The 20,352-nt window shown below is 35.9% G+C and overlaps 1 non-coding gene across 1 annotated transcript; it reads right to left on the bottom strand.

Moving 5' to 3' along the window:
* Positions 1–12,261: 12,261 nt before the first annotated feature.
* Positions 12,262–12,348, bottom strand: TRNAM-CAU. The gene is given in 2 exon segments: positions 12,262–12,297; positions 12,311–12,348. It is a non-coding gene; the product is annotated as a tRNA-Met (tRNA).
* Positions 12,349–20,352: the final 8,004 nt, after the last annotated feature.

The following is a 20,352-nucleotide window of genomic DNA, read 5'->3' as shown; positions in this document are numbered from 1 at the left end:
CACAAGAATAAGATGTTTGTCAGTAGGATGTTGCATAAGCTGACATACTTTTATGGTAAGTTCAGGCCAAGTGATCAATAAGTACTGAAGATCGCCAACAAGACTTCGATATTCAGTGGAATTTTCAAAGGAACCCCACCTTTTGGATTTAACTTTGTAGAAGTAGTAAAAGGAGTACTCACAGGCTTTTCTCTTTGCATATTGGAAGACTCCAATAAGTCTTCTATATAACGAAGTTGAGAGAGAAACAAGCCATAATTTGTTTTTGTAACTTCAACACCGAGAAAAAGAGACAACTCTCCAAGATGTTTTAGGGAAAATTCTTTGTGGAGAGTGCGGTGTTGCAAATAAGTTGAAGAGGATCCTGTCAATATAATGTGGTCAACATGGACAAGTAGATAAGTAATATCAATAGTCAAATGATGAACAAATATAGAAAAATTTGCTTGGGAATTAACAAAGCCAAGTTGTTTGAGAAATACACTAAGACGAGTATACCACTCCCTTGGTGCATGTTTGAGGCCATACAAGGACTTATGCAACCTACAAACAGGATTAGGATAATCTGGATCAGTATAGCCACGAGGTTGATTCATATAAACCTCTCCCGTAATAAAACCATTGAGAAATGAATTTTGAATATCAAGTTGGCGAATAGGCCAGGAAGATGTAAGAGCCAAAGTAAGAACAACCTGAAGGCTTTATGATCAGACTAAAATTTTCTCCATAGTACTTCCCTTTACGTTGATGAAAACCTTGCGCCACTATACGATATTTACGCCGCTCAATAGTTCCATCAGCAAGACGTTTGGCACGAAACATCCATTTTGATCCTACCATATTCAGGTCCGGAGTTCATTTAACATAAGACCAAGTGTCATTTTGGAGAAGAGAATTATATTGATCATCCATGGACTTACACCATTTAGGATCTTTCTTTGCATACGAATAACAAGCTGGCTCAAAGAAATCATCAGTAATTGTGGTATACTTAGAAGCTAAAAGAGCTTTTGGTTTGAAGATACCATCCTTTCTCTGTGTAATCATAGAATGATCATTTTTAGTAGGTGGTCGTGAAGCCAAGGAAGACGGAATAGCTGAAGTACTCGAAAGAATTGGAGGATCCAATGGTGCAGGTAAGACAATACTGTCAGATGACTGTTATTCATGTAATATGGGGAAAATACCTGATGAAAGGGAATGCCAAACTTCTGGAGATGAGATGGTAACAGATGCAAACACATCAGCAATGAGAGATAAGTAAGGTGAAACTGGAAGGGACTGCTGGACTTCCAAAGACAAAGTCTGTTGACAAACCACAACAGGAGACAAAGATGTGTCTGGAAGAGATAAATCTCAGACATCTGCAGTTCATTGTCTGGCAGAGGTAGTTGTGTGGCAGTAGTGACGGGAGGATTATCAACTTATAGCATATGAGTAACATCTGGAGACTACATACGTTCGGAAAAATATGGAAAACTATAGCTAGCAACAGAGGTAACCTATAATACATTAGTAGAGCTGCCAGAAACTTTAACAGGAGGGACAGAAAAAATAAGGGAACTAGGAGGGGAAGACAATGATGTATATGTTGGGAAGAAAAGGGAATAAGAGATTACCTGTGAGGTAACTGGGGAAGATGGTAGTTTCGACGAGTTAGAGCCTGCAAAAGTAAAATATGATTCGTAGAAAACAACATGACGTGACCATTAAACCCAACCATAAGGGATATGCAAACACTTGTAACCTTTGGGAGTTGCACAATATCCAAGAAAAACACAAGAAAATGATCGAGGTACAAGTTTATTAGATCGATAATCTCTGAGATGGGGAAAACATAAGCAACCAAAATTTCAGAGAGAAAGGAAATCCGGGACTTTATTAAATAACAATTCATATGAATTTTTATCTCCAATAAGAACTGTAAGACCCCGTTTTTTTAGCATGGCGCATGCTCAAAGATGCGTCATGGCCTGGAATGAAGCTTCATTCAAATATTTTGTTGCTTAGTAAAGGAACATTGTCCTAGTACCAATATTGTACAACAATTGTGCAATATGTCAGAGCGAGCTGGCAGAACGAGTGTTGCACAATCATTGTGCAACAATCATATCTAGTGTTGCATAATCATTGTGCAATATCCAGAACGAGTGTTGTGTAATCATTATGTAATACCCAAAATGAGCCAGACCGAGTGTTGCGCAATCATTATGCAATATCCAGAACGAGTATTGTGCAACCATTATGCAATAAACAGAACGATTATTGCGTAATCATTCTGCAATAGCCAGAACGAGTGTTGCGCAATTATTATGCATTACAGGAAAAAAACTCAGCAATCATTGCCGGTTATTCAGGAATACATGGCAACGACCATGAATAGTGGAGAAAGCACCTCAAAAATGGTACCTGATGAATGTAAATACTCTCTCCTTTCCAAAGTTCTAGTATTATCAAGTAAACATATATAGGGAGGGGTAGTTGGTTGAAGGTGCATCTGCGGACTATGTGCAAGTAAGCTTCATAGCCTAGTTGAAAGAGCGTAAATGATGCGTGAGCCTCATTTATAGCTGTGCAGCCTTGCAAATAGGTCATTTGATGCTTAGGAACCAGTATGCCATGCCGCAGACTCATAATGGGCAACCTTTGTGCATTTTGACGGAACAACCTATACGGACTAGGTCATTACCATTATTTTTAGGGCACGACCTTAACAACGAGTTTTATTAAGTTTATGACCCTTCGAGGATGAACTATGCTATGTGCTTAATCCCTTTAGAGTAGGGAAGGGTACGTAGACAACCGCAATGAGTTGCAGCATTGCTGGTCCAGCACATTGTCGCTAATATCATCTAATTGCGAGATGATTACGGCATATTGACCTCTCATATCATCTGGCTCAGTATTACGATGCAAGAGATAATTGTGGCCACACTTGATGAGGCTATTTTGCATGACATTCACTGGATGTTCATACTGCCTATCGAGCTACACGGAGTTGGCATATGCACCAATTTTGAATTGGGCATGTCCTAGAAAGTAAATACATCAATATGAATGTTAGCGGAGCTTGCATAAGCCTAAGAAACGTACAACATGAGCATGATAGATGCACCCTTGGCATGAGAAATACAAGTTCATGCAGATGAGCAAGCTATAGCCTATCTGGAGGTCAAAAACCCGAATGTCGTAATTTAGCTCAAGATGAGGTCTAACTTGATTGAAAACGGACCAACGATCAAAACGTGACCTACGCATCACAGTCTTGGAATTTTTGCGATATTTCATCGTTTAAGGCCTCAAAGGCCGTTTTAGGAAAGTTTTTATTTTCTTAATAACTTCTTCGTCAGGAGTCTGTTTGGGTTGTCGTTTGTGGCATATAGTTTTACTTAGCGAATACTTTCATTATTTTAGATAACCTAAAATTTTCCAAACTAAGTGAAGAGGGTGGGGGTGATTAGGCATGCAATGTCATATCCGTAAGTTCAAGGCATGACTTATGCTTGAACAAGACTCGGTAGCCAGTGATGCATGTAAAGTGCATCGACCATATCCTTCAAGTATTTAAACCGTTCGCAAAACAATGGTAACGGTGTGGAAGATAATTTATTTGCATCGTGCTCCCTAAGCATGCTTGCAAGGGCACAGGAGCGTGCATTTTCTTAGTTATAAGGCCCGATAAGTATCACCATCATGGCGCATCGAGGAAGCGTCCTGGCGCGCTAGACGTAATTTTATGGTCCGTCATAGGAACTGAGGGAACACAGTTCATATGAAAGGTGGAAGTGGAAAAAGCATCGTACCAAAAGTAAGGCAGAACAAATGCAATGTATAAGAGAGTTAATCCGGATTCAATTATATGACGATGTCTTCTTTCTGCAAGACCATTTTGAGCAAATGTATGGGGACAAATTAAGCGATGCTGGGTACCGTTTTGTTGCATAATTTTTTTGAGTTTTTTATATTCAGTACCATTATCAGTTTGGAAATTATTGATCTTTCGACCAAAGAGAGTTTGCATTTGACGATAAAAGACGTCAAAGATACCAATAACGTCAGATTTTGTGTACGTATATAGGATAATCCAATTGAAATGACTGAAAACATCAAAAAAATAAAAATAAAAACGAAAACCTTTATTAGATAAAAGTGAAGCAGGACCCCAAACATCTGAAACAATAAGATCCATAGAATTTTCATAAACTGTAGTGTTAGGTGTAAAACTAAGTTTACGAGTTTTATTAGCTAAACATGACAGACACATAGAGAATTTGAAAGAAGAAACAGGTAAATTGTGCTTAGAGACACTGGCTTTGAAAGTTTTCAGCATTGGATGCCCTAAACGAGAGTGCTAAGTTTGTAAAAAAAAATATGTTCACCACAAGAGACAAAACAAGTGAAACCGGAAGAAGGTTATAAAGACCCTCCTTATTAAGCTTTCCTCGAAGTACTAGCTCCCCAGTTTGGCGATCCTTCGCAAGGAAAAAAAAGTCATAGAATTCAAAAAAGATATTATTGTCAAGAAAAAATTTAGATACAGATAACAAATTTTTGGAGAGATGTGGAACATGAAGAACATTAGGAAGAAGAAACTTACAAGTGGGAGTTGCAAGAATACCATCACCGGTATTTGAGATTGACAAGGAAGAACCTCCGGCAGTTCGAATATGGTCTGGTCCACTCATAATGGGTTTGTATGTTGCTGAGATCATTGGTCATATGATTCGTCTTCCCCTATTGGCAGTATTCTTAGTCGGTGGTGTTTTACCACGAGGAGGACATATAAGTCACTGTATCCAACCTTTTCCGATGATCTCGGGCATAGTGAAAAGGTTTAATGCATATTTGACAAATAAAATCTAGTTTTTCGTCTCTTTTAAGAGGTGCATACGCATGACTATTCACAGAGGCAACATTAGCTAATGGTCGAGAGAGAGCAACCTGATTCTGCACAGCGACACGGAGATCATAAGATAACATCATAGATTCAAATTCATCAGCTGTAATGACATCCATCATGGTGATTAAAGAAATAACAATTGAATCAAGTCCCTTAACAACATAATGTCGAAATTCTTTGTCAAAAAATTCAACACCACTAGCGGAAAGAGACTCAACAATATTTTTAACCGACTGAATGTAATCCTACATGGTTGAGTTTCTTTTATTGATGTATGAAAGAGACTCCTTGAGATGGATAAGATGTGCATCAGTTTTGGATGCAATTAGAGCATCAAGCTTGGTCCATATAGAAAAAGAAGTATTACGTGCCTTCAAGACATAATCCAACCGAGAAGAAGTGAGAGAAGACATAATCCAACCGAGAAGAAGTTTATTTGTGCGTCTCCAAGACGAAAACCGTGGGTTAGGGAGATCATTGACAAGAGCTGGTAGACTTGCAAGAGAACCATCTAATTATTTATCTAAATCATAGCTTTGTAGATAAGGCGTGAACTGAGCTTTACATATCAAATAGTTGTGACCAGTTAGTTTCTCTGAAACAACACCATGAAGACGCTCAAAGGGTACCTGATCTAAGGGTAAAGAAGAAGTAGAAGAAAAAGAAGACATTGAGGAAGTCGTAGAGGAAGCATATGTAGTTAAAGAAGAAGTGGGTGAAGATTGAGAAGTTGTAGTACCCATGAAAAATAAGATTGAGAAGTTGTAGGTGAAAAAAAAAGAATCCCTAAAACATGTCGTACTTTGGATCGGTCTGTCTGATACCAAGACAAGATATAGGTTTAGATAGGTTTATCAATGTGAGAATACCTAACATTAAACTTTGTTTGTATATATATATATATATATATATATATATATATATATATATATATGTGTGTGTGTATGTGTGTATACATGACTTGTCATACAGGGAATACAATTGTACAAGACATAACAATTTCAACTAAAACTATAAACAGAAAAACAATACCATAACAGGAAAATAAAGACTAAATTTCATATTCTCTAACAAGTGAGCATACAAGGTAAGGCATTGTCAATTAGGTTCCCAATTTCTATCTCAACATAACGATAGTTTTGTTCTCTTTGGTTTGCAATTTTCACAATAACGTTGCAAAAGTTTTCTTCAGTTTGGTTCGAAATGACTTCATCCCAAGACTCTGTGGAGTATCCAACCTTTATGTATGGAGACAACAATTGTAAACCATCCAATGAAAAAGTGATTTTTGTGGCGCTGGTCCATTCAGCGCAACTATCTCGCTGCTAGTTCAACTGCAAGCAAATGCTAGGAGAGAGAACTAGTGTTAACTAATAGACAACACTTTTTCTTTGAACTGCAACACTTTTTTTCTAATCTAACAGCTCAATCTAGGCCATAAGACTTACCCGGATTGTGTATTCTATCACCATGATTCAGATACGAATATGTTATGGTTGATGATGATATTATGAGAGGTACAAGAGAATCACAAGTACAAAACACTAACTGCAGCCACACTGAACTGAGTTCTACTTCTATTCAATTTCTTAAGTTCAGTACAGGGAAGGAAAGCGAGTATAAATACTACAAAAACCCTAACTAAGAGTATCAACGACTCAACTTACTGCACGTGGGCACTGCATTGCCACACGATGGTGATTAACTTAATGCTAAAGAAAGTAATTAACCTGAAATTTATTACTAAAGTAATTTAAAAACTACTAACAACATCCCTGAACTGATATAGGAAACCATCTTCAACAGGTGGTTCAGTTGAAATAGCAAAAAGAATGACCAACAAATGCTGGGGTATGATGTTTAGTAAAGTTTTGAACATCTTGACCACTGACCATCATAAAAGAAGGTTTAGTTGAAATACTAGTGAGGGTGATGTTGGTGCCCAAATGAGTGAAGGAAATAGTTAACTTTGAGAAGTTGAACATGACATCACCTAGATTTTTAAGCCAATCTGCTCCCAACATAATATCACAACCACCCAAAGCAAGAACATGAAAGTCTCTTGTGAATTGATGGTCTTGCATTTGCCATTCCATCTGTTGACAAACCACAGAGCTTGTAGTTCTTTCTCCATTTACTACTGTAACTAGTAAATGGGATGTTGGTTGAATATTACAGCATAATCTCCTAGCAAGAGCAGCATCTATGAAACTATGAGTGTTACCTATGTCCACTAGAATTGTGACTGCTTGTTTTTTTAGTTTCCCCAAAATGTGTATGGTTTCAGTATTATGATGGCATGTGAGAGCATGGAGAGAAATTTATATGTCTGATTCTACCACTGTGATAGGCTGCTCTGGCTCAATGGGTGAAGTAATGGGTTCTGGAGGTGAGTCTTCTTCAGCTAGAACCATGTTGGGTCTTGCATTTATGGCCATAAACATATTTCTCATCATAATTGTAGCATAAGTTTTTGTCTCTCCTCTGAGCTAATTGTTCTTGAGTTAATCTCCTTATAGGAGGTATATAAGTAGATTTATAGGGAATGAGGTTTATTGTGGTAAAAACTACAGGTGAAGTGGTTGGTTTGGTAAAGATAGATGGTTTATTGAAATAAGTAGAGGTAGTTGGTTGTTTAGTGGAGGTAAATTTAGGTGGTGAACAAGTGTTTGTTCTTGAAGTCTTGCTAAGAAAAAAGCCTGAGAAAGAGATGTGGGGTTGTGCATTCTTACTGAGTTGCTAATCTTATGTTTCAATGCACTAATAAAACTGAGAATAAAGTACTCTCCATCCAGGGAAGGGTTTTTGGTAATCATTAGAGCTTTGAGCTGCTCAAATGTTTGGAAATATTCTTCCACATTAGTGATTTGAGTGAGTTTATTTAAAAAGCCAACATAGTTGTCATTAGCTAAATCTTCAAATCGACGACAAAGATGATTAGAAAATTCAGACCAAGGAATAGATGTTTTACAGGAACAGTAATCGAAGAACCATGAATCAGCTCGACCATCCATGTATATGGAAGCAAATTTTGTCTTCTGAATTTCTTCCATGGGGTGCATCTGAAAAATCTGTCACATTTACGTAACCAGCTTCTGGGGTTTTCACCATCGAACCTTGGAAAGTCAAGTTTTGCTGGTTTGAGAGAGTTTGCAGGTGATCCATGAATAGATCTATTAGTTTCAAAATGAACAGAAGGAGGAGGAGTGTGTTGTTCACCAACTATGGATCTAGGTTGGTTTTTGTTCACCAGCTGTGGATCTAGGTTGGTTTTGGAGATGATTTAAAGTGTCCTCTGAGAGTTGTACTAGACGATTCATTAATATCTGATGAGCTTTAGCATCTGCTTGATGTTGTATCTCTGTAAGACTCGTCGTTAATCGTGACAACTCCTTTGTTGTGTGGTCAACATCTTTGATTGATGGACCTCCGGTCACTGCAAAGTACCATATCTACTGGGTGATACCATTGTTATGGTTGATGATGATATTATGAGAGGTACAAGAGAATCATGAGTACAAAACACTAACTGCAGCCACACTGGACTGAGTTCTACTTCTATTCAATTTCTTAAGTTCAGTACAGGGAAGGAAAGCGAGTATAAATACTACATAAACACTAACTAAGAGCATCAACGGCTCAATTGACTGCACGTTGGCACTGCACTGCCACACGATGGTGATTAACTTACTGCTAAAGAAAGTAATTAACCTAACATTTATTACTAACGTAATTTAAAAACTACTAACAACATCCCTCAACTGATATAGGTAGCGATCTTCAACAGACACATGACAAAATCTATAGACAAATCTAGACTAGCTATTCAAAATAAAGATCAACCGATATTGTGTGCTTTTGTTCTTTTTTGCAACTTATCGCGTATGTGTATATCGATCCATAATTCTTGCACAAGACAAATGATCATGATTATTTCTAACATTACACTCCTAACAAGCAAACAAATGATTGAAGAATTGCTTCATGGATCTAGCAGTTATGTGCATAAGATCAGTTATAACTTATAGTGCTATTACATACTAACCCCAAGATACATATAGCTAGGTAGCTACCTAGGGCTCTAGTTTTCTCCTGGAACAAGTTTTCGGAGTTTATTAGCTCGGTTTACGGATCCCTGAACCCCCTTAATATTATCAATCTTCCTTGCTTTAATCTGCTTCTTCTCTTTATTCATCACCTTAATCTTCCTAGTTTTATTCCCCTTATTATTACCAACAACTTTTTGCCTCATCAAAACACGTTTTCTAACTTGGTTTCGATGTTTCAAAAGGATAGCACGACCCCAAGCTCTTCTAGACCCAATAGTTGCTGCCATGGATGTATCAGCTGCACGCTTAATTCTCCGGCTACATTTTTTCCGACTCTGGACTGATGATACAATCGGTGTAGCCATTTTTATTCTGGTTAAAGCCCTTACAAAACGAATAGCAAATTGCGCCTTGCGCGAAGAAGAATTCCGGTTTAAAGACAAACTCATGCTTTGTTGATTCATCGTCACGATAGTTCAATCAAAAATATTAGACTACTTTGAGTCTCAAAAATGAAATGAAAAAGAGAAAGCAACAAGAGATATATATGGATCCCTATAACATACACATATAAGGTACGTTTAGGGTTCTTGAAGCTCCTACACTTGATGATGAGTTATATATATGTGATTAAGAGAGAGAGGAACGACTTAGAATTTTGGTACTTGTCAGAGCAGAGATTTTCTTCTGACACAATTGGGTCCTATTGTCAGAGAGACAAAAGGTAAAATTAAAACCAGTTTCTTACACAAAGTATCAATTAAAACACCCTTGTTTTCTCTACAAATCTTGCCAAATTTTTGAGAAGGGGATATGAAACTAAGGATTGGAGTCTTTCTAGAGGAGATGATGATGAAGAAAGGTGAGGAGGAGGAGGAAGAGGAGGAGAATATGAAACTTGGGAATGAAGGCTATATTTTTAGGATCAAAGGAGGGGTTGGAGAAGTGGGTTAGTGGGCCCACCAAGAGGACCAACCACCACATGTTAGCACATGGTTAGAATGACCCTAATTGGCTCTGAGGGGACCTTTAATTTTCTTTTTCTTCTTTTACTAATTTTTTCTTTAATTAAGTCATTAATCTGCTTTATTAGTTGATAAATCTATTGTTTTTTTCCATTTTGTTCAATGTTTTTCTTATATACAAAGTTTAAACAATGACGGCTGACTGCTAATCCAGTGTATGTTTCTCTACTTAAACTCCAAACAATATTCCTTTTCCATCACAGCCATGACTCTTCATCAACACATCTCTATAACTGGATTCTTTATCATGCTACCTAAACTGTATTTTTTAAGTTACGCGCTACAAATGTCTAATGGTTGGGAGACTAGATGAGAAGATTGCTTATATCTAATGGTGTTAAGTGTTGGTGCAACCATCAAAAAAGTGAGAAAATATGAAAGAAACAAAAGTTGTTGATAGTTAACTCGTACTGTGAAGATTGGTTGGATGAAGAGTACTGTATAAAAGAGTAACTGTTTCTCCATATATGTTTGTTCTTCATTGCCTGTAACTTAGTAGAAAGTGCATGTAAAGTGGCAGAGCCAGGATTGAAATTAGGAACCGAAAACAAAATGCTACTGATATACAGTCATAGACGAAATATGTATAAAAGGGCAAATCAAGAGGGGTTTGGCGTAAAATGTAGGCTCAAGTAGGCTTTGAAAACCAATTGACAGTTAAAACATCACCCATCAGCCCTTGCTTGGTTCCGCATGCATTGTGAATCTAGTGTGCTAATATGCACTGGAAATGGATGTAATTTGTTTGTGATCTTAATAAAAGATGAGGGTTTTTCAGCTCATAAACCTTGCCAACATCATCCATTGAGAATCATTTATGTGGGTGCAAGTCTACGAATTAATCATCAATCTAGAACTACCTACTTCTAAGTTTCTAACTCTATAAAGAGGTGATGTTGGGGCTTTAAACCTCCTACTTGTATAGCTCTCTCGTAATTTCTTTGGACCATTTTTAGATAATGATGGTTATAGCGACACAACATATAATTGCCCAAGAATTATCAGAAGAATCGAATGCCGAAGCGCTCTTCGGACGTCCTTTGCATTCACAAGCATAATTCTCATTCTCTTCTCTAGTAGTCGGTACAAATTCTATACTAGTATTAAAATTTAATTAAAAAAAAAAAACTATTTTGATTGACATTTATTTTGTTTTTCAATATATGCTCATAATTTCATTAAACTATAAATTATATTAAATAAAAAAGAAAATGAAAATTCTACCTAAAAGAAACAGAAAGAGACACAAGACAAAAAGAAGCATATCAAGATGCACGCTCAACCAGCATTAATTCTTTATTTTCTTTTTTCTTTTTAGAAAGGATTGAATTGAATTTGAATTGATTAAAGATGAGAAATTGTGGCCTCCACCAATGTCAATCAACTTATATTAAATCTCATCAAATTTTCAAATTAGACCACTTGACCAACTCACATAATTCCATGCAAATATTGGATAGGCAAATCCACATGTTTGCTTATGATTCATCGGTCGAGCTTCGCAATTTGACTAAACACCTTTCGACATGTGTCAACTGATAGCTGGATGTTCACATTACATCATGGCTATTTGAAAATGCATGCCCAGACATATAAATCGACATCTCCTTTCAACTTCAAAATTCTACAGTGTATGCGAGAGAGATGGTGCGAATTGAACTCCAGTTCTGACTTCTCAGTAGAAAGGTGTTGTTGGGAGTTTTTAAGTGGCCACTCTCATAATGAAAGATGCCCATGCTATGTTGCATCTTCCCCCGACTAATTAAGTTCCAGTAGCTCCATCAAAGACTAAAATGATTTTTAAGTATAATACGATGATACGAATTTTGCAAACCTAGCTACTTAAGTATAATACGCGACACTGTACAAGATGCCCATTACACTATAGCAGTCATTTTTTGCAGTTTTAGAGTTTGATAAACATGGATAAATTTCCAATGATCCTATGTCCCTCTTTAGCTAGATACATAATACATTGGTGGGTCATTTATTGAACAAGCTCAAAAAGGAAAGGGATGGAATAGATCGAAGAGCCGTTCATGTCAATTATTCTAAAAAAAAAAAGAAAAATACTATACAACATAAAGAAGAAGAAATTAGTAGAATTGGCCCCAATGCTTGTACAAAGTTTGCTGAGGCATTATTATTCCTCCCAGATCACAGATCAAGTAGCTAAAAACGGTAAGAAAAAAAGGGACAAGTGTCGAATAGGAATAGTCCCCATGTCCCACTCAAAAAATTTCTCCTTGGCGGATAAGACCAAAAAGGATTAACATATAAAAAAAGATGGGGCGAGAGAGGCTCGAACTCTCGACCTCAGGATTACTCGATATAGCTATGAGACCTACGCGCTAGCCAACTGCGCCACCGCCCCATGATGCTGATAGATTGAACGGAAAATAGAGGATGAAATGAGGGCCTTTACAAAAGTGAGGTTTCGGGGACGTAAAGGCTCAAACGAAAGTCGTCATTCTTGATTAAAAATGAGATGATGGCTGAGAGTTGAGATAAGCTTTAGTTAAAATGTCATTTCAATCTTGTTAGAAACTTAAAATCACCAAAACTTTTTTTTTTATTATTTTTTTTTTTTTTGCTAGACTAGAAAAGTAATCATCAATTAGCATTTGCTAATTAGTTAGCACATCATGGACAGTACTTGCGATCGTATTATTCTTGTGGGGCATTAAAGAATTGTTTAGGCAGACTCATGCAAGACAAAGCCATTAGTAGCTAAGGTTCATCATCCTAGTTAGCAATTTGGGATTCGGCAAACGTTCGGAACGGCAAACGTACGAGTATTATACGATTTTGTAAAATCCAGATTCGGTCCAAAATTCGGTCAATGGGACGTGATTCGTCATTAATTCGGAACGGCATACGTACGTGTATAATTCGATTTATAAATGTGAGTTCGGCTCTGAAAATTCGGTATCTATATATAACAAATAATTTGTATTTATAAGGTCATAGACCAATTTTTATGCATATGTGTGAGTTATTTAAGGAAAAAATAAACTCAATATGATGATATTAATAATATATACAACATTAGTTATCCAAAAGGACGTCGTATGGTGGTTTAGATGCTTGGTTAGTGAGTTTGAGATCTCTCTCACCTTCACCTTCAAATCTCTTCAGTCGTTTTTGTTTCATAAAAATTACAACACGTCTAATATTCGGTCGTGTATGTTCGGGAGGCAGTAAAGCCCAAAAAGTGGAGTCTTTGAAAAGTAAAAGCTAAAGAATTTATGGCCAATTAAACGGACGTATCATTCGGGATACGTAAAATTCGTGAACGATTCGCGAATAATCCGGAAATGCCACATAATACGCGACTTGGGTTCGGAGTTGCAAACGTACGCGAATAAGACGGCAAAAATTCGTGATACGGAAAAATTCGCGAATGATTCGCGAACTTACTAACTAGGTTCAGCATACATGTCAGTTTAAAGACTTTGAAGCCCGGTGTAAAAACGGTGAACAATTGAAATATAGCTCTGCAAATTGGGCGAAATGCCGAGTTAACTCAGTTTTCAAAATTCAATCTTCCCCCTTCTCTATTCTAAACTGAAATCATCCATCTTCTCTTCCTTTTCAATGTTTTTTTAAATCAATTTTTCGATTTGATTATTTCGTTCTTTTGTTTTAAATCAATTTCTCAAATTTTTAAGTTTTAAATTCTAGATAATGGCTAACTAAACCTTTATCTTTTCCCCTCTTTTGTGTTTACAGATTGCTCGTCTAAAAATGGCGTTTACCGGATTTCCAGTGTTGATTATCGCGTTTGATGTTGTTGTCTTAGAGCTTGTTAAAGCCATAATTCCTTCTGAGATTCTCATTGTTATGAGTCTTTTCAAAAGTATCGCTGGGTTCCACACCAATTCAATGAAGAATAATTCTACAAACGATTTCCACACGTGCAGAAGTTGTAAAGTCCGCCTAAAATTTGAATTGAGAAAATTCCTATATCTTCTCTAGACAATTACAACTCCTAAACTTACCTATTATGTTCCAACTGTTTCCAATAATCACTCGAAACATCAATGGGAAATATATCGTATCTATCATATTTGGGATAACCCTAATTTATTAGATATTTATCAGAGCCCTATTCCTCAAAAAAAAAACCCTACTCAGTTATACAGAAAATAATTTCTTCAAAATGGAAACAACCATTGTAAATGCTGAGAATGCCCAAGCATTAACTTGGGAAGTTTCAGAACTGGCAATGAAGTTTAAGAAGTCTACTCTAGAATTGCAAGTTGATGATGAAATTGTTCTTCTGAATCAAGATTTAGATACTACAAATGAAGAAAAAGGAGACGGGGAATGGGATTTCTGCTTAATTAGAAAATAATCATCGAAGGAAAAATGTCTTATGGGACAGTAGAAAAAAAATATCCAATTTACCTGGCCTTTTATCCCTCAGGAAGAAATCAAGATCATTGAAGTGGATACAAATGTTATGATTTTCAAGTTCCTAAACCAAGATTTGGTTGACAAAATCATAGAGGAAGGTCCTTAGAACATTGATGGCAAGCTATGTATTTCGTTTGATTACTTTCTAGGCTTGATTCACTAAAATATGGATTGGAGTAAGCAAGTGTACTGGATTCAACTCAAGGGCATGCAACCAGAACATAAGAATGCAAAAGCATTTGAAGAAATTGGGAAGCTGTTAGGTGAAGTTCTTGCAATTGAACCAAAGAATGGTATTCATATTGATGGCATACCAGTAAAGATGTGTGTAAGAATTGAACTTACTACACCTTTAAGAAGAGGAGTTCTGGCAATCATTGCTGGTAGATCTACCAAATGGGTAAGATTTCATTATGAAAAATAACCAAATAAGATTTGTAGGAATTGTTTCATCATTAATCACTGCAAGGGAGTATGTGGAGATGCAGCTGAATATCTGAAAACATCACATGAGAAACCTCTACCATTTGGAGGCATAGGAAATCTTAATAAAAGCATCAACATGCTCTCTCATGGCAGTATTACTCCAAAATCTGCAACCAGAAAGAATGTTAAACCTGCACCTTTCATTCCTCCTGTGGATGGCAAACTAGTGAAGTTCCATAGTAATTCTGAAGAAGAAGAAGAAGAATCATCTTCAAGGATCGGGAAAAGGCAAAGGTTCTTAGGTGATAAGGAAAATACTAATAACAATGATGGAGTTACAGAGGAACTCACAACAGCTAGAATCACACCAATAGACAAGCAGTCTGAAGGCACTACTGGGGGGGATGAGGTAAATTTTAAACTCAAAAAATACTCTTTCATAACTTTAAATTGCTTTACATAGATAATCTGAACTCTTGCTTTTTATTCAAATTTTGGAAAACTTGTTTAAACATGAAAATCTTGTCTTGGAATGTGTGTGGTTATGGGAACAAAGCCACTAGATATCATTTCAAGGATTTACTTAGGTCTCATGACCCTGACATTGTTTTTTTAATTGAAACTAAGAATACTTCTAGGAATATGACACAGTATATTAATCCTATTGGTTTCCCTAATGTATGTTTATAGAACCAATAGGTGTGTCAGGTGGATTATGTCTCTTGTGGAAGAATGGGGTTGACCTCAATATTATTGATTCTAAGTTCAACATTTTTCAATGTAAACTTAGAATTGATGCTAGAAGTGACTACTCTATCATTAGTTTTGTTTATGGAGTTCTAAATGATATATGCAAAAAAATCAATGGGATTATATGCAACACCTAGCTATTCAACGGAACCTTCCTTGGATTTTATTAGGTGATCTCAATTTCATTTTGTCCAATGCGGAGAAACAGGGAGGTAATCCAGTTGGACAAACTTTTTTAGATTACTTTAATGATATTGTTGATAGTAATGGTCTCCATAATATCCCTTTTATAGGAAATCCCTTTACCTGGACAAACAAAAGACAAAATCATGAGCTTATCCTATAAATACTTGATAGGGCTGTAGCTGATTTAGAGTGGAAAAATAATTTCCTCTCTGCTATAACCTACCATCTAGTGCCTCTAGCTAGTTATCATGCTCCTATCCTGTTGTCTACTTCTATAATGGATTCTAAAACTCATAAGCCTTTCAGAGTTAATAAAATGTGGTTCAGAGATCCAACCTGCGAGGAGGTTATTGCTAATAGCTGGAATGTTAATACTCAAGGTTCTGCTGCTTTCAAATTCACAAAGACTCTGTTTAACACAAAACAAATTCTTAGAGATTGGAATTAAAATCACTTTGATGTTATTAGTACTGAAATTGATAAAATCAAGGATCAAATAGATATTCTGAATTCTCATAATATTAATCCTTTGGATGTTGATTTTGTTAGATTGCAGAATAAACTGAATTACTGGTATGATATTGAAGCAGATTACTGGAAGCAAAGAGGTAAGAATGATGAACTGATGTTAGGTGATATAAATACAACCTATTTTCACAATAAGGATAATTTTAGAAGAAAAAGAACTTAAATTTATTCTATTCAAAATGACATGAACATTTGGCTCACTGATAGGAGTGATATTGCTAACACTCTAAAATCACACTTTCTTAATATGAGTAGAACTTCCAATCCACCTTCACCCAGTACTTATCATGGTTTTATTAATCCTTGCATCACTCAGGAGGAAAACAACATGCTTACTGCTATTCCTACTCTAGACGAAATTAAGAAGATTGTCTTTGATATGAAACCTTGGACCTCACCAGGTCCAGATGGTTTTCCTCCTGGTTTTTACCAATAAATGTGGGACACTTTAGATAATGATTTGGTTAGCATGGTTAAATATTTCTTTCATTCTAGACATTTGTTGAAACAAATGAACCATAATTTCATTTCTATCATTCCTAAGAGTAATTGTCCAAAAAAATTTGTTGATTTCAGGCCTATCTCTCTGTGTAATACTTTCTATAAAGTGATATCTAAGATTCTAGCTTCTAGAATTAAGAATGTTCTTGAAATATTATGACCCCTTATCAAACTGCCTTTGTCTCTGGAAGGTCCATAGCTGATAACATTGTTATATCTCATGAGTTTATTGATTCCATGAAAAAAAGTAGAAAGAGGATGGCTATCAAACTTGACATGTCAAAAGCTTTTGACAGAATTGAATGGTCCTTTCTGCTAAGTACTTTAAAAAATCTAGGATTATGTGATGATTTATGTAGCATGATTGAGCAATGTATTAGTACTGTTTCAACTTCTATATTGCTGAATGGTTCTCCAGGTGAGATTTTTTTTCCCTCAAAGAGGTCTTAGACAAGGAAATCCCCTATCTCCTTATCTATTCATCTTATGTATGGAATCCTTTTCTAGAGCTTTACTTGAAGCTGAAAATAAGAATCTTATTCATGGTATTAAACTTAATGATTATTGTCCTGCAGTGTCTCACTTATTCTTTGCAGATGATTGTCTAATCTTTGCTCAAGCTAATGATAAGGAATCTAGAAATATGGTAAGCATTATAGAACAGTTTAGCACTTCTCTGGCCAGTCAATCAATTACCAGAAGTCAGGTATTGCTTTTTGTAAAGGTGTTTCAAACCAGGTTAAAAATGTTGTCTCAAACATTCTTAATATTAATAAATTAGCTCTGAATGATAAATACCTAGGTAGTCCACTGCTTTTACAAAAAAACAAAACTCAATCTTTCTTACCTTTTCTTGAAAGATATGGAGAAAGGCTTGACTGCTGGCAACCTAAATTTCTTTATTATCCTGGTAGAACTGTGTTAATTCAATCTATCCTCAGTAGTCTTTCTTCTCATCATCTGTCTGTCTTTCCTATTCCCAAAACAATTACAGACAAAATGGATTCAATTCAGATGAGGTTTTGGTGGAAAAAACAAAAAGGTAAGAAAGGGTGTTATTTCATTAAATGGAAATCTGTGACTCAACCTAGAGAACTAGAAGGTTTAAATATTAAATAGACTGAGATCATGAATCTAGCTCTACATGCAAAACTTGCTTGGAGATTATTACATTCGAAAGATGCTTTATGGTTCAAAATTATGAAAGGTAAGTATTTTCCTCTTTCTGATCCTCTTAGGGACCATATTAGCAATAAAGGCTCTTGGATATGGAATGGTATTTGTAGGTGTCTTGAGATTATTAGAAAGTATATTGTTCGGGAAGTAGGAAATGGCTCTTCTATCTGTATCTGGAAGGATAGATGGATTCCATCTATCTCTAATACAGTGAATAGCCATTTTTAATCTAGTAATATGAACATTGTCTCTCAACTGATATATGAGGATACTAAGTCTTGGAACATTTCTACTCTGAATACTCTATTTGACACTAATACCGTTGATGTCATTCTTAATATTAGAATTCCTTTTATTGGGAAAGATTGTCTTAGATGACAGCCAAGCTCTAATGGAGAATTTTCTGTCAAATCTGCATATAGAGCCATTCTTACAAGTAGAAACCAAGAAACTGGTTTCAACAACACTTTCCCTATCTCTTGGAAAATCTTTTGGAAGTCTAAATTGCCAACTAATATCTTTCATTTTTTATGGAGATGCTTACAAAAGTGTCTCCCTTTAGGAGATAACCTGGCTAGACATTGCAACAATATAGACTCTGCTTGCCCTTTCTGTAACACACACATTGAGAGTATGCAGCACCTATTCCTGGAATGTACTTTTTCTAAAAATGTTTGGCATGTTATTGATCCTTCTCTCATTAATGATATTGCCAATGTCAATTTTAATGATTGGCTCTGCTGTTTTTTCCAGGTAAGTAATCAATCTACAAATAATGAACAGGTTTTTAAATGGTTTGCTTTTATTATGTGGATTATTTGGAAATGCAGATGTAGGAAGGTCTTTGATAATCAGCAATAAAATCTCACTCAACTGGTTCACCTAATTAAATCTGATTTTGTGGACTGGAATAGAATAGTTGTCTCTCATAATATAAGTATTGTTCCTAATGCCATTCAACCCTCTGCTAATTGGCAGAAACCAGTTGATCCTTTTATGGAAATAAACTGTGATGCTGCATTTGAGGATCTTACTAAATCTGTAGGAATTGGACTAATTAGTAGATCTTTTGCAGGTAACACAGACGGAGTTAGATGCTGCAAGACAAAAGCGTTAGATCCATAGCAAGCAAAAGCTCTACTGGAAGCTACACTATGGGCAAGGCAAAAAGGCTATAGGAATGTGCACTTGGGGAGTGACTGTCTGAATGTTATTACAGCTTTAAATGGTAGATTAGAAGCAATAAAATGGACTATCAGAAACTTAATAACTGATTGTGGTTCTATTTTAAATTCTTTTGATAGTTGGAAATGCACTCATGTGCTTAGGGATGTAAACCATGTTGCTCATAAAATTGCAAAGCATGGAACTGGAGCAGTCTCTGAACAGGAATGGTCTAACTAATATCCTAACTGGATGGTACAATGTATCCAAAGGGATATTCCAGTGTAATCATTCTTTCAGATCAATAAAATTTACTATTTTTCGTATTAAAAAAAAGAAGCCCGGTGTAGGAGTTAAGATCCTATGTATGGGGGAAGTATATCATATATCAATAACAAAAACTCGCATGAGGACGAACAAGTAATAAAAACACAAGCTTAAAGGTCTATTGGGACATATATAACTTTTCAATAAATTTTGGGGAGTTGGTAAGTTTGTAATTGACTCTATTTACCCCTACATGACTAAAATCTCTGGCCAAAATAATAAGATGAGTCATGAGGGACTAAAAATTTAGTATGTTGAAGGCCGACTAGTTTAACTCCCAACAAAGAGCCTTTACATTGTTGAAGCATGATTCTACTAAGATGAATTGGGCTGTTGGACCCAAATTTAGGGACATTCACTATTACACGCAGTGATGCAGCTTTTTATATATTGAGAGTTGAATTAAAATATCACGTGTTTTCGGACAAAACACTTATCAATTCTTTATCTCCACAAGTTCCACTGGTTGGAAAAATGAAACATGAACCATAATTTTTTCTCTTACTTTTGGTGTTATTCTATTTCTAGATAGTCCAAAGACTCACAAAAAACCATGTAATAACCAAAACTCTTACAGAAAAGGAATAATTCCAAATATGTGCAACAATTTGGTAATGTAAAAATAAATGACTATTAGTCTTAATTTCTGAAATGCGGTATACATGGTTAGCTTTCTGAATTCTTCTTAGTAAAGATTCCAAACTAAGAAAGAAACCTTTAAAGGGATCAAAGATATCCATAATTGAGCATGTAACAACCTTGAAAATCCATCACAAACATAAGTTGCATAAGCATTACAAACTGAGAAATCATATAACACCCAGTTTCTTCTATCTCATTCTACAATAGTCAAGTTAGGAGTACCAATAAGATATAAACGTTGAGCAATATCATCGAGTTC

Source organism: Papaver somniferum, chromosome 5, assembly GCF_003573695.1.
Source record: "Papaver somniferum cultivar HN1 chromosome 5, ASM357369v1, whole genome shotgun sequence".
Taxonomy (NCBI): Eukaryota; Viridiplantae; Streptophyta; class Magnoliopsida; order Ranunculales; family Papaveraceae; genus Papaver; species Papaver somniferum.
This window is presented reverse-complemented; position numbering and strand designations above follow the sequence as displayed.